Here is a 13,079-nt window from a genome sequence, read left to right on the forward strand (position 1 = left end):
CAATACGAAAACACACAACATCCCCCCCCACTAGGGAGAGGGATGTTCTGATTTGTAGATTAGATTTTTTTAAAAGAAAAATTATCACCCATTTCTGTAAAAGTGATCTTGTTTGACATCAAGAAAGTAGAGAATAGTCTCCTTCTCATTCAAGAGTATGGATGCCATTTGCCCCACTGACAATTAGGCCCCCATCCTAGAAGAAGGCCATCTGCTTCTATGTCTGTCCTTTAAACCATCTGACACTGAACATTTTGCTAAACCACCTCAGTCCCATTTGTCAGTTGGAGCCTTTTTGTGATTCTTGTAGGCACATCAGGAGCCATATCCAAACCTTTTTGTGCCCCTCCTGTGGTCCAGGCTATGGACAAGTGACAACAAGGTGATGGACAAGCACATGCTTGTAAAAGTTGTTACTGTTATTTTATTTTGTGTACAGCTTATTTCATTAAAAAGCTTTTGTACAATCCTTGGTTGTGCAGTAACAACCTTTGATTAAGTTGATAATTTTATTGCAAATAATGTAATTAATCTTCTCCAGTTATTTATGTATGGTTACATGCAAAAAAAAAAGAATTACCATATTAATAGTGTGGTGAGAGCAGGACTATCTGAGTTGCCCTAGTGGCCCAGGGGTCAGTATCCACCTCTGATCAGGTCCAGATGTAGATTTGGTACAGGCATTAATACCTGTGTCATATAAGCGTCAAGACTATTTCTATCTTGAATATGAGGCTGGAAGAAGTGGGTGTCTGTGCCTACACCTACACTCCCACTGAGACAAGGTAGAAGGAGAGAGCCAAGGGCACCCTTTCCTCCTGACAGAGAGGATACCCACTGCCAGGCATCAGCCAGTGCTGAAATCTGGTTCAACAGACAAGTAAGAGCAACCCTCTCTAAAATTATGAAATAGCACAATACAGCTGCCACCGCACAGTTTGCAAGTCCCATTAGAGAAATGGAAAAGCACTGGTAGAGAGGAACCAAGCCATGCTTTAGGTACTTGGCACACCAAGTAACCATCACTTGGAGGAATCGTCTCCAATTGACATACTTGTGCAATGGGAACTAGAGTCCTGAACAGGAAATCACGCAGGGAGCTAGAGCAAAAGCAAAACTCCTTCCTTCCAAGCAGCTTTGACACATAAATGTGAGTGCTGCTGGAGTGGGACACCTTCAGTATACAGCTCACTCTGTCCACCAGAGCCAGAACAGGAAAGGGGGTGGCAGGAGAGGTGAGCACCACGGCTCAAGTATCAAGCCAGCTGCGCTCCCTTGCCTTCATCCCTAGATTTGAGGCGTTACACATCTTTCAATAGCACATGAAGCTAAAACACCATCCCAAAACATGTGTGTTGAAAATGGTTGCCAGAGGCAGAAAGTGGCAGGAGAAGGAAAGTACTGCAGGCATTACAACGAGGGAGCGGGGTGTGCGCTAAGTGACAGCAGCAGTACCTCCACTGCCCTTCCATGGGGCTGAAGAGATCATCCTCAGCTCCCAAAGCTGGCACTGAGACAGCCCAGACCCCTGCCCCACCCCTGCCCCTCATGTCAGATGACCCCACCACACCGCAATGCCACCCAGTAGCTTGGCCAAGCCCTGGCTCCCACCACCGCCTCAGCCGCACATCCAGGAACAGCCGCAGCCAATGGTAAATAGCGGTTGTAAAGCAGGGATGTTCACGGACTCAAACTTTAAGTTCTGTCCCTAAAATGAATTGGGAGCATCTGGCTGTTTTGCTGTTGGTGGGTAATGATGCAGCCCCGTCGCAAGCCCAGATGTGATTCTACATTCCTGCAGCTGTTCTGGTGGGAGTTTCAACACCCGAAACATCTGCTATTGGGAATCAGAGGCACGATACTTACATGATCTTTTAGGGCTGTTATTTTTGTATGTTTGCAATTTTGTTTTCTCCCTTCCTTTGGAAAATACATTCTATTTATGTAACATCGCTTTCTGTTAGTCCAGTAGTGACCACTCCCCCCGTGAGGGTATCCCCACGTAAGGCTGTTCTGCATGTCTGCAGCGTTGTGCAAGAAACGCAGCAGATTTGTATGTCACAAATGAGGTTTATGGGGGCTGAAGCTGCAGAACACTATGGTCTGTCATGTAAATATGTATGTAGGGAGCTGCTAAAATGAAATCATTACTGTCTGCTGCATAAATATGTATCTAGACCATCTTAATAATACAGAAATGTCCATCTATCAGGTAATTGCATACTTAGCCTGTGGGAGAAAATGCTGTTTTGACATCCAGTAGTTACTTAAATCCATTAAAAAGAAATCATCAAGGCAAAAGAGACGGGAAGCCTATACCATGACTTTACAAAGACAATAAAGGGAAGATTCAAGCTTTCAGGAGAAAGCAAATTCTGAGCTGTGGGGAGGTGGTGAAGCCTTATAATGCTCAGACTTATCTACTAAATTTTGTAGGGAAAAAATCACTGTCTGACTGGGACCTCTAAATACCAGGATTAGTCCTGAATGAAAGTTCATTATTATATTATTCAAAGCCATTAGAAACAGATTTTCCAATGGAAATGCTGACTTTGCACTGTAACACGAGCAGTCATTATTATAATTTCTTGTTTCCCGTTACCATGGACAGTTAATACACTGGAAAGAAACAGAGGACCTGGAAAATTTATACAAGAAATCATGTCATGCCACTTCTTACAGTGCTGTTAATTACAGTTTGGTTCCCGCTGCGCGACTTGGCGCAGGTTTGCCAGCCCCCTGCATCTGGAAGTCATCCCTTGTCCTCCCGCTTCAGGAAGTCATTCCTACACCTTTTAGGTGCTGCAGAGGACGTTCTACCAAGTCTTCTGTGTGCTGATCAACCGCCACAAAAGCAGTAATCATCGTGCCTCTGGTCCTCATGTTATTGTAGAGAAGTGAGGGGCAGGGAAGCCAGGGTGAGGGTTGGAGGGCTGGTGGGAGAGTCCATCCTACTAACCCAAGATATAGAGGAAAAAGAAAAAACAGGTGGTAAGAGAAACTGAGGACACCAAGGACAAGGAGGCAGGGGCAGCAAAATCTTGGTGGCAAGTGTCAAGGAATAGAAAATGGAAAGGTTGGTCAGAAAAGGAAGGAAGGCAGTCTGGAAAACTGATGCCCTCTGAAACATTGCCTTATTCATGCACTACACAATGGGGCTGTCTGGAGAACAGCCACCTCTGGACAGGGTAAGGGCTCCTGGGACAAACTGGGAAGCCTTGAATTATCCACCCCAGCATAGGGAAGCAATGAGGTAATGGAGCTGAAGAGGGAGACAGGGGAGTGGAGGAAAAGGCACATCAAAGACACCAAGCAGAAATATTTCTTCTTTTGCAGTATGGGACAAAGCCCCCATTTCACTTTTTCATGTTTTCTTTGCATTGTTTTCAAGCGAGGCACCCTGGGTTGCTTGCTACCTCTCGAGCAAAGAAACTCCAGCAAAGCAAGCCCAGCTCCTCACTTTGGCATCTCAGTCAGCAGTAATTTATATTGCTGTTCCTCCTTAATAAAATCCATCGTGCACTCCAAAAGAGTAACTAGGACACTTAGTTTTTATTCCACATGCATCTCATTTGTCTTCAGCAGGTTCTTCCATAATCTCATCATTATTGCAATCACCCTCTGAGGACAGCTGACTTGCATTAATCAGCTAGGCCTCTCATCCCTCACTAGATTCTTTACAGTTTTACTGTGCCCTTGGGCATCCTAACTTTACTTGAAAAATTAATAAACCTCCCCTCTCTTATCTTACCTTATTAATGTCTGTCTTTGTAACCCATTATCCCTGCATCTCTTCAGTGACCATTTGAGGATGTGGTTACCACCAAAGGATTGTGCCCTGGTGAGGCAGCACACGAGAGTGCCCTACATAATTGAAAAAAAAAAAAAAAAGAAAAATTAAAAAAAAAAGAGGAGTGGAGGTGATGAGAGAAAGAAGAAAAAAGACCATGAAAACTTTCAACTAACAATATTGTTTACAAGGGGGTATAAAAATATGGGAGATGCTAAGAACACAGTGTAGATTACTCAGATTCCTCAAAGAGTTCCTTTTTGCCATATTCCTCATGTCATGTAAGCAGCCACTTCTTCTGCAGTCCCTCTGTGCATACCCCAGCTCCCACCCATCCCTTCCTGCTCCCCTTCCTTCTCACGCACCCTATTAAGCCTGACTCACTCATTTTGGATGTTTTGAAATCCTGGTACATTAATCACTTGTGTTTGCACACACTTTATGTGGGTTGTTGGTCATGGTCTGTAGTTATACTGGCTGTCTCCCTTGCTTACTTAAAAGTACAATCCAATTGAAAATAAAGATTTTGCAGGTTTGCTCATTTCACACAGCGATAGCAGCTGGTAAGTGTCTTTTGCAATTCATCAGAGGCCTCCCAGACCACCTGCTCTTGGCATCCTGCAAACAGCTGGCTCTGTGTAAGTACCATAAGCTATTATCTTACTTAATAAATAATGAAATAAAGGAAGAAAGCAGGACAAAACCACGTCTTTGTAAATAGCATACATTCATGACTAGCCATTTCTCCTGTTTCAGAGATGAAAAAAATCAAGTTAGGGTCCTTTTCTGGCTTTAGCAGTACCTTAGCATAGAAGATGGAAATAAACCAACACTAACACATAGGGCTCTGTATTTTCTTTCTTTCTGAAATCTGCTCTATTTCTGAAAAGGCCATAGGGAGCTTTTATAAAACTTCAGCTAATGTCACCAGATGTCCCACTATTGAGAGGTGACTCTTGGTCTTTGAAAGACTGCCCCACTTAGACTTTTTTTTAAAATGAACTTTTGTCCTCTCTTTCTGGTCCCAAGAGTAGATACAAGGTCACTTTCTCCTCCCCAGTGCTCTTCTGCCCATGAGGCTGCTGCCAGGTGTCCTTCAGGCTGGGAGAAGAGCTGCCAGCTTGTCCATCCAGCTTGACAGGCTGGAGCTAAGTTCAGAAAGGCCATGAGCCACTGGAGCTGGAGCATGAAATGCATCCCAGTCAGGAAAGCAGCTTCAGAGGTGAGAAGGAGGAAGTAGATGATGGGGGAAAACAGTGCCAAAGTATTCCCTCTGAAGACAAATAAAGGTTTTAATAGGAAAGTGCTGCATTTTGGGCACAAAGCCTGTATCTCATAAGGATTTTTATTTTTTAATCTATGAATTCTGCGAGGCGCATCTAACAGATTTCTTGCTCTGCAAACAAAGGCAATAAATAAATGCAATCTGTTGCATGAATGATTTATATCAACACAATTTAAATTTAGGGTCTGATTTATCTTATTTTTTTAAATGGCCTCCTGTTTTATGTTTGCCATAAACCAAGGATGCGAGAGGTGGCCGTCGGAGACTTGACTGCCTGAGCAGAAGAGAAAACTGGGAAGTTCAGATTCTGCCACGGTTTGCAGACACAGAGTCACAGAGGAAAGCCTTGCTCTGCAAGGCTCCTGCTATTGCAAGTGAGGATTGGGAGAGGAGTATTTAAAAGCCTGCTTTTAACATCCTGTAAAAAAAATACTTGTGATGGTTTTCAGAACAATTATTTCCTCCCCTTGTCTTGCAACCACACTGTGATATTTGCTACTGCAACTGTAGACCAAGGTATCATTCCCTCTCCTGAAATCAGATGAAACAGCTGGCTCCAAAAGTGGGGTGGAAGAGAAGGATCCCTAGTTTGATCCCATCTGTCCCACTCAGCATGGCTGCACTGACACTAGGATGTTTCCGTTTGCTGCCCTCATAGATCAGTGGCAAGTTAATACCTTCCTGACATGGCACACAGCCAGGAGGGGGTGAGGCAGGCACTCTGCCTCAGAGAGGTGTCCCTGATGGGTCCCTTAAAATCCTGTGACTGACAGGGCCATGCCATACGCTTCTAAGGAAATATTTAAATATCCCAGGGAGCATGACACATGTTCATGACATCCATGCAAGTTTTTCTGTTTCATGGCAACCTTCCTGCCCTTTCTGGTCTCTCCCTCCTCTTGTTTTCAAGAGCGGTCAGCTGCAGAGACCAGCTCACAGGTAAACATGAGATACAAAACAACCCAGCCAAGCATGACCTCTCCTTTTGGGAAATGCTGGGGACAAAAAGCCACAAAGAGAAGCCTTGAAAAAAAACTCAGGTGTGAGCAGCACCAGTGGCTGGTTTCTGCTAATGCCTTTCTTAACTGATTTCCAAGCCTGCAACCTGGCAGATCATCTCTTTGGACCATTGCTATTCCAGCAGCTGGGCAGCTCATTCAGGGAGCATGGTTTTATGTAGGAAACCACCCACCTCAGCCTCTGCAGGTAGTGTTTTCCTGTTAAAATGGGAGCAAAGGACCAATGGGATTTGACAACTGATGAGCAGTTAGGCTGCTTTGATGAATCTGGTGAGGTCTCAGGAGAAAACAGCAGGATGGGTGGCAGCCCTTCTGTGGGTGTCAATGGGATCTGCAGAGGGTAGAGTGAAAGATCTAAGTCAGTCTCAGATACTGGCTGTTTTGTGGCTCCTCTCTTGTGGCATTTATGTATTCTTAACACTATGAAGATGAGTCCTGTCCTACTGAACAGCATGCGATATCTTGTGCTTGCACAGAGCTGCAGCCTGAAGAAAAAGCCTAAACCTAAATGTTCCTCCATTCTGTGTATGATATTTTCTTTATGCCCTATATCTTCCAGCCTTTTCTCTTTTTGCCACTAAGCATTTTCTGAAACTTGTGGCTAGAAGCTATAGTTTTTATGATATTTTTAGTACACTGCAATGGTTGTTTAAAGTGCACCTTGTAAAACTGCAGTCCTCAGCCAGCTCCCCATAAACTGGTTCTGGTTTACATCAGCCAGCTTCAAACCTTCCTTGCCATTTTTCACCCTCCCATTTTAATAACAAGGCAATCTATAGCAACCATTTCTCTTGCATGTGGTGATACAGCCTACTCAGAATTCAAGACAGGAGGCTTTTACTTTCCTTTATTATTTCACCAAGACTAAAATCCTCCAGATACTATTTTCATTTTTTAAGAGCAGCCTGGGTAAACACTGAAGATGGAATTAAGAATTTTGCTCTTGACAGAAAGGAGCTTGAATAAAATGAGTATGGGATATAGCATGACGTAGCCAGGAACTGAAAAAAAACCTAGTGATTCATTTTGAGCACAGGCTCGGTCTATCATAACTTCATAACTCAGGCTCCAAACATCCTGAAACACGCAGACAGTTCAAATCTCATTTCTGGTCTGGCCAAATCTGTGGTAGGACTGGTCTTTCAATATTAATTTTGAGGAGTTTGGCTTTGCAGCCAGCAGATTTTGATTTTCTGTAGAGAACAATGATGGGCATCACTCAGGGTGTGTGAGTTTTGGTTCACATCTGCTCTTCAACAGCAAGGACATTTCTTTGACAGTTAAGTGAGCTACCATAAGACCTGCAGTACATATTCCTCCTGATGGTGTTGACTACTTCTTTTTCCATTAGGACGGAACTATAGGAAGTGTCATCTCCTGTATGATACTGATGTCTCTAATTAAGAGGTTATGATACTTCTATTGGAGACTGCCTGGAGTACTCAGCCAAGAGCAGAGCACCACTGCAGCAGGCACATGGCATAGCTACGTAATAAGAAACTGAATGCTGTGAAAAAATATCCATTAGTGAATCCCATTCATCACTTGTGCACCAGCCCCGGTGGGACTTGTTTTCTGCTTGGATGGGGAGCACATGCTTTCAAAACCTCATTAGGGACAAGAGTGGGGATGCCAGAAATAAAGTATTTTTACTCTTTCTATCATGGTTGTTATTGTTATTTTCTTTCAATGTTATTTTTTGCTGAGGGAATGGAGTACCAAACTCTCACTTGTGGAAGTTCCTGCCAGTCTCTTGTGAATATCATGTTCCACTCCAGCCCTTCAGTGCTTGCTTGTCTTTCTTCAAGTATCGTCATGCACATGGCAACATGTTTTTCAAGCTGCCTGCATCTGCTGTTAAAACTCCCATACTTTAGTTAAAAACTAAAAGTAAATGGAGGATATGGAGTATCAATGGGAGGTAGCACTCAAGCTGATGGTGCAGCAGTGTTAATTACACAATACTTTTATTGAGCAATTCACTGGTAATTCTTACTGCTATTCCTCCTTAATAAGATCCATTGTGCACCATAAAATAGTAACTAGGACACAGTTTGTATTCCACATGCATCTCATATCTCTTTAGCAGGTTCTTCCATATCCATAATCTCATCATTATTACTATTACCCTCAGAAGACAGTTGACTTGCATTAATCAGACAGGCTGCCATTCCCTTGCCAGATTTTCTGCAGTTTTATTGTGCTTTTGGACATTTTAATTAACTTGAAAAATTAATTAAAAATCTTACCTTATTAATATCTCCTACCTTTCCCCTACTCAGTAATCCATTATCACTGTTTATCGTCACTGACCATTCAATTCCAGAATGGTCTTGTAATGGGAGAGCACACCAGAATGCCCAGATAATGCTGAAATGATGGGGTGACTCTGAGACATCTTAAAGTGCTCAATTCTGTCTTTTACTTAAAGTACACAAAGTACTTAAAGACTGTTGGAGAAGCAAAACCAAATGGCTACAGCTCATTAAAGACAATTCCAATTCCTTCCCACTTACAATCTATCATAAATGCTCAGATCTTTCTTCCATGCTAGTAGAGTTGGTTGGAGGTTGCCAAAGAATGGATTGAAGGAAATTAAACTAAAGCCAACTCATTTAGAGATGCCATGACACATCCCTGAAATGTGGTCACCAACCATACTAGTTTCAGTTTTACAATGTTCTTTATGAAAAAAAGAAAATTAAACAGAGGGCTATAGAAATTAATAAGGATTCCATGGAAATTACTCTTAAAACATATGCAGTTTAATAGAGAAAAAAACCTTTCTACTGGTGTTTTTAAATAAGCTGCAGAACTCTGTAAAGAACAGTTGCCTCAACATTAAATTCTTTAGGGTAGTTTAAAATTCACAAGAGGTTGCAATTTTTTGTACAGAAAATAAAGTGCTTGTCAGAAAGGGTACTTTTTGCTCATTCTTGTCTTTTGTACCATACTTCCATCAATTGCCCAGCACTATTAATATGATTAAATCATGATTACACTGGCATGAGCAGTTCCAGTGGGCCAGCTAGACTAACAGCAAAGAAGAGCAGACCATGCCACAAGGGTGCACAGGCTTGTCCTTAATTCTTCTGTTGGAGGTGCCAGTTGGGATCCCACCTCAGCTCTTCAGCTGATACACAAGGTGATGCCCAGACTGAAAGATTTGGAAATAGACCAGCAGATTTTTGATTCAGGGCACCATTATTTTTAATTGACTCTTTTCAGTGACCTTCAGACCATATGTCAGTGGAGTCACTACAAATTACCTCAGCTTTAAAACTTACTCAAGGTTGTATCTTGATCTTCTGTTAAGAAGGTCCAAGACACTCCTGAACCAGTTCCTCAGGTTTTAGGAACAGGAGTCCTCAAGCTGCTGAAGTGATAGATGATCACTTACCTTGGAAGAGCTCATCTCCCTTTTCCCTGGGAAGGAGAAAGACAGCACCTGTTACTTTTGTCATCCATATAGGGTCATCTATAAGGAAAATTAACAAATAAAGCCAGGTTCCTACAAACATCACTTGTGATGCTGAACATCTTTCACAAAGAAATGGGGCCTGTTGGAAACTTGGTGAGATTCAAGCTTTACTTTCCTAACAGCAAGGGAAGCTTTTCCCATGCTCAAAGAGTTTGACTCATGGCTTAGGAGATGCGGGTTAAATTCCACTCATGGGTATCCTGTGCATGCAAATAATTTAGATATTGCCTGTTGTGTTGCTCACCTGTAGTCAGAGCCATGTAAGCAGCTATAACACTACTGCTCAAGGGAGAGAACAAACAGCAGGGGGAAAGTGAACTGATTATTGAAAATGTAAACCAAAAAGAAGTTAATTGCTCCAAATAGATAAAATATAAATATTCTGAGCAAGCACAGCACACCTGCAACTCCTTCCAAACAGGACAATTCCAAGAGCTCTCTGTAAATGACTATGATCCAAGAAAGAGATACCCAAACTGCCCATGGTCTTACTCATTCCAAGAACAAACTATTTGAGTTTTAATTGCTGCCACAGTTTCACACACAAAGGCAGTCACCCATTTTTCATCCAAGTAAATACTCACTTTACCAGTAGACAAAGGAGTGACCAGTACAGATCAATTCCTAATAAAAAGCACTTTGAGGTAGTTTAAAGCCACACATCCTACCACAGCCAGGAGAGAGGCTTCTGAATTATTTAGTGGCCTTAAGCCTTCCAAAAGGAGAAGAAACCCATTGCCTGGTTTCATGGGACTTAGATGAAGTTGTGTGGGTAGGAGTATTAGATATTTATTCACCATGGACTTTGATAAATAATTTACGGTTCAGCTGCAACTAATAAGTTCGCTGAATGGTGAAATCTCTGCAGTAAGATAGAAACTCTGTTGACTGCCCAGGTGAGGACCCATTACTCTCTTTCTTCAAGGGAAACTGCATTTTGTAAAAATCAGCCAGGTAGCCAGAAAACATCACGGCAATAGACAAAAGTATTCTGCTTCATAGTTATCATTACGGACCTAGTCTTACCATACACCAGTCTGGCATATGGTAAAATACAAGAATTATTAACGTAAGCCTGGACCACAGGATCAGACAGGCATTCTGCTCAGTACCACAATGCTCCCCACATAGAGGTGCCAGAGAGACAAAGTGTCTTTTCCTTACACTGAGCAAGTGAAAAATGTGTGAATCCTGCTCCAAACTTAGTCAGAGCACTTTCAGCCATGAGTGCAGAAGGAAAGGGAGTTCTCCACTAACACTGCTAAATGGACAGAGGCAGAATTTATGGTCAATCCTAAATAATGTATCTTTCTCATTCTTTTTTAATAGATGGTCCAGAGGCCTTCCTTAAACCCCCTGTCCATCTCTCCTTTTGAACTAACCCCATTTGCACTCTCAGTTGCCCGTGCACATTGTCAAGCAATAGTGACATCAAGTGGCTTGATCACCAGCATTTTTGTTTCCCTGCTCATCCTGAGGGCAGATATTGATCGTCATCAATCCTTTGCGTAAACAGATCTGAAATAAATCCCGTATCAGACATTTATCCTATGGAGGGTATTGCTCATCAACTTGATTTAAGTTATGTTTATATGTGAGTAAAGTGTGATTTACAAGACACCTTCCAACTTTTCACTGTATGCTAGTTTAAAAGTTCTCTATCAGAAACATACTTGTATAATCCTGACAGTAAGAAGATTAAGAGCCACCCTCTCTCACCTGATATATAGCACAAGTAGAGCAATGCAGCAGGAATGAGGATTATTTATTGTTTGAATTCCACGAGTGCCTAGTATCCACCAGCAGAGATCAGGGCTATGCTCTGCTAGACACTGGAAGCACATGAGGAAAAATGCTCCAGCACCAAAAGACCTTGGAGTCTCCACAGGGAGAAATGAGAAGGGCAGAAGCAGTCAGAAGTTGGGAAAGCATAAATCTATGAAGAGGCAAAAGCAATATAGTACTGTAGTCCTACCCCAACAGGTTCTGAGGAACAAGGAGGCATAAAACCCTCTTACATGGTGATGCTACACCTAAAAATATGAAGGCAGTAGTGATGGCAACACCATCACTGTTAGATGAAACATCTTCCTCCATGCTCCTTCATCAGTAACTGTGATGGTGTATGTGAAGTATATTTAACCAACTTTCAGCAGTTTCAGAAACTTTTGGGTGTGGGAAGCAGTGGACAAGGTAAAAAGCAAGTTCAAGAAGGTGATAAATACCATGAGCACACCAGCTTTAACCTAGTAATGGCAAGCATAAGATCATGGAAGACACAAGCGAACTTGAGCAAAAAAGATGAATAAGGGTGGTAAGAAGGAAAATGGTACAAGATTAGGGATGCTTTTGCCTCTTACATTAAAGGTGGTGGTCACAGCCATATGACAGCACAGCCTCTCTCATCTGACTGCAGTCCAACCTGCAAACTGGTCACCAGGCACACACCTGGATCCCTGGTTGCCAGAGGGGCTGGAGGCCTCTGCAGTGCACCTTCAAAGATACTGATAGGCATGCTGGTTAACTGGCACTGGTTCCTCATCTTGTGCTAAAATCACACTTGCTGTGGAGGTACATCCATGGGAGCATTTGGTTCCTTTGCACCAGAAGCACAATGCAAGGGAGCTGGATTCCCTGCTAGGGGAAAGTTTAAGGAGCCAGGTTGACTATGGACTTGCCCCATGTTCCTTCTGTTTCCTGACATTTAAATAGTCAGAGTCCCATTTCCTTATCCCCATATTGAGAAGTTATCAGGTTTGCATTGCAGTGTCTACTGGTAGAGCCCATGTATGGGTACTCAAGGCCTCAAGTCCAGATATGAAGCATCTCATGGAACACAGCAACAAGTCCAGAGTGACTTGTATGGCACATGCACAGCACACACAGTGCCAGAGTGGGAGAAAGAGGCCCTTGGAGCTGGGAGGCCCAGATTACAGGCCCCACCACCCCAGGCTGTCAGACAGCCCTGGTTATAGCTAAGTACAGGTGCAAGTGAGAGAGCATGTTCCTCGTTATTAGTTATTCACCATGTGTGCTCCAACATTCATTAGCCTCCTGTTTAACTAGAGTTATTCAAGTAAGGAGTAGTGACAATACCATATGACTTGTGTGAACACGCATACGGTGAATAATGAATAGTGGATATCCAAAATGAACCTCTCACTGGACTGAAAATGTGTAGTACAAGCTGTTTAACAAATACTTATAGCAAATACTTATTGCAAATACTTATTAACAAATATTTCCATTGACAGAAATTGGACCTTGTCGAAGAATAACTGATGCATGCACAGAAGAAAAAAACACATACCACCAGCTCTGCAATTTACTCAATTTATTCACTGTGAATAATCTCAGTAGGCTCTACTTTCCTGCAACTATGGGGATCCTCCCTTGGAAACACAAGAGGAGGAAATACAGTTTTATATTTCTACACACTATTCTTTTTTGTTGCTGTTATGGCTTTTTGTAGTATTCTAGACAGTGGTAGTACTGAAATAATTT

This window comes from Passer montanus, unplaced genomic scaffold (genome assembly GCF_014805655.1).
Source record: "Passer montanus isolate IOZ18808 unplaced genomic scaffold, ASM1480565v1 scaffold70, whole genome shotgun sequence".
NCBI classification, from domain to species: domain Eukaryota; kingdom Metazoa; phylum Chordata; class Aves; order Passeriformes; family Passeridae; genus Passer; species Passer montanus.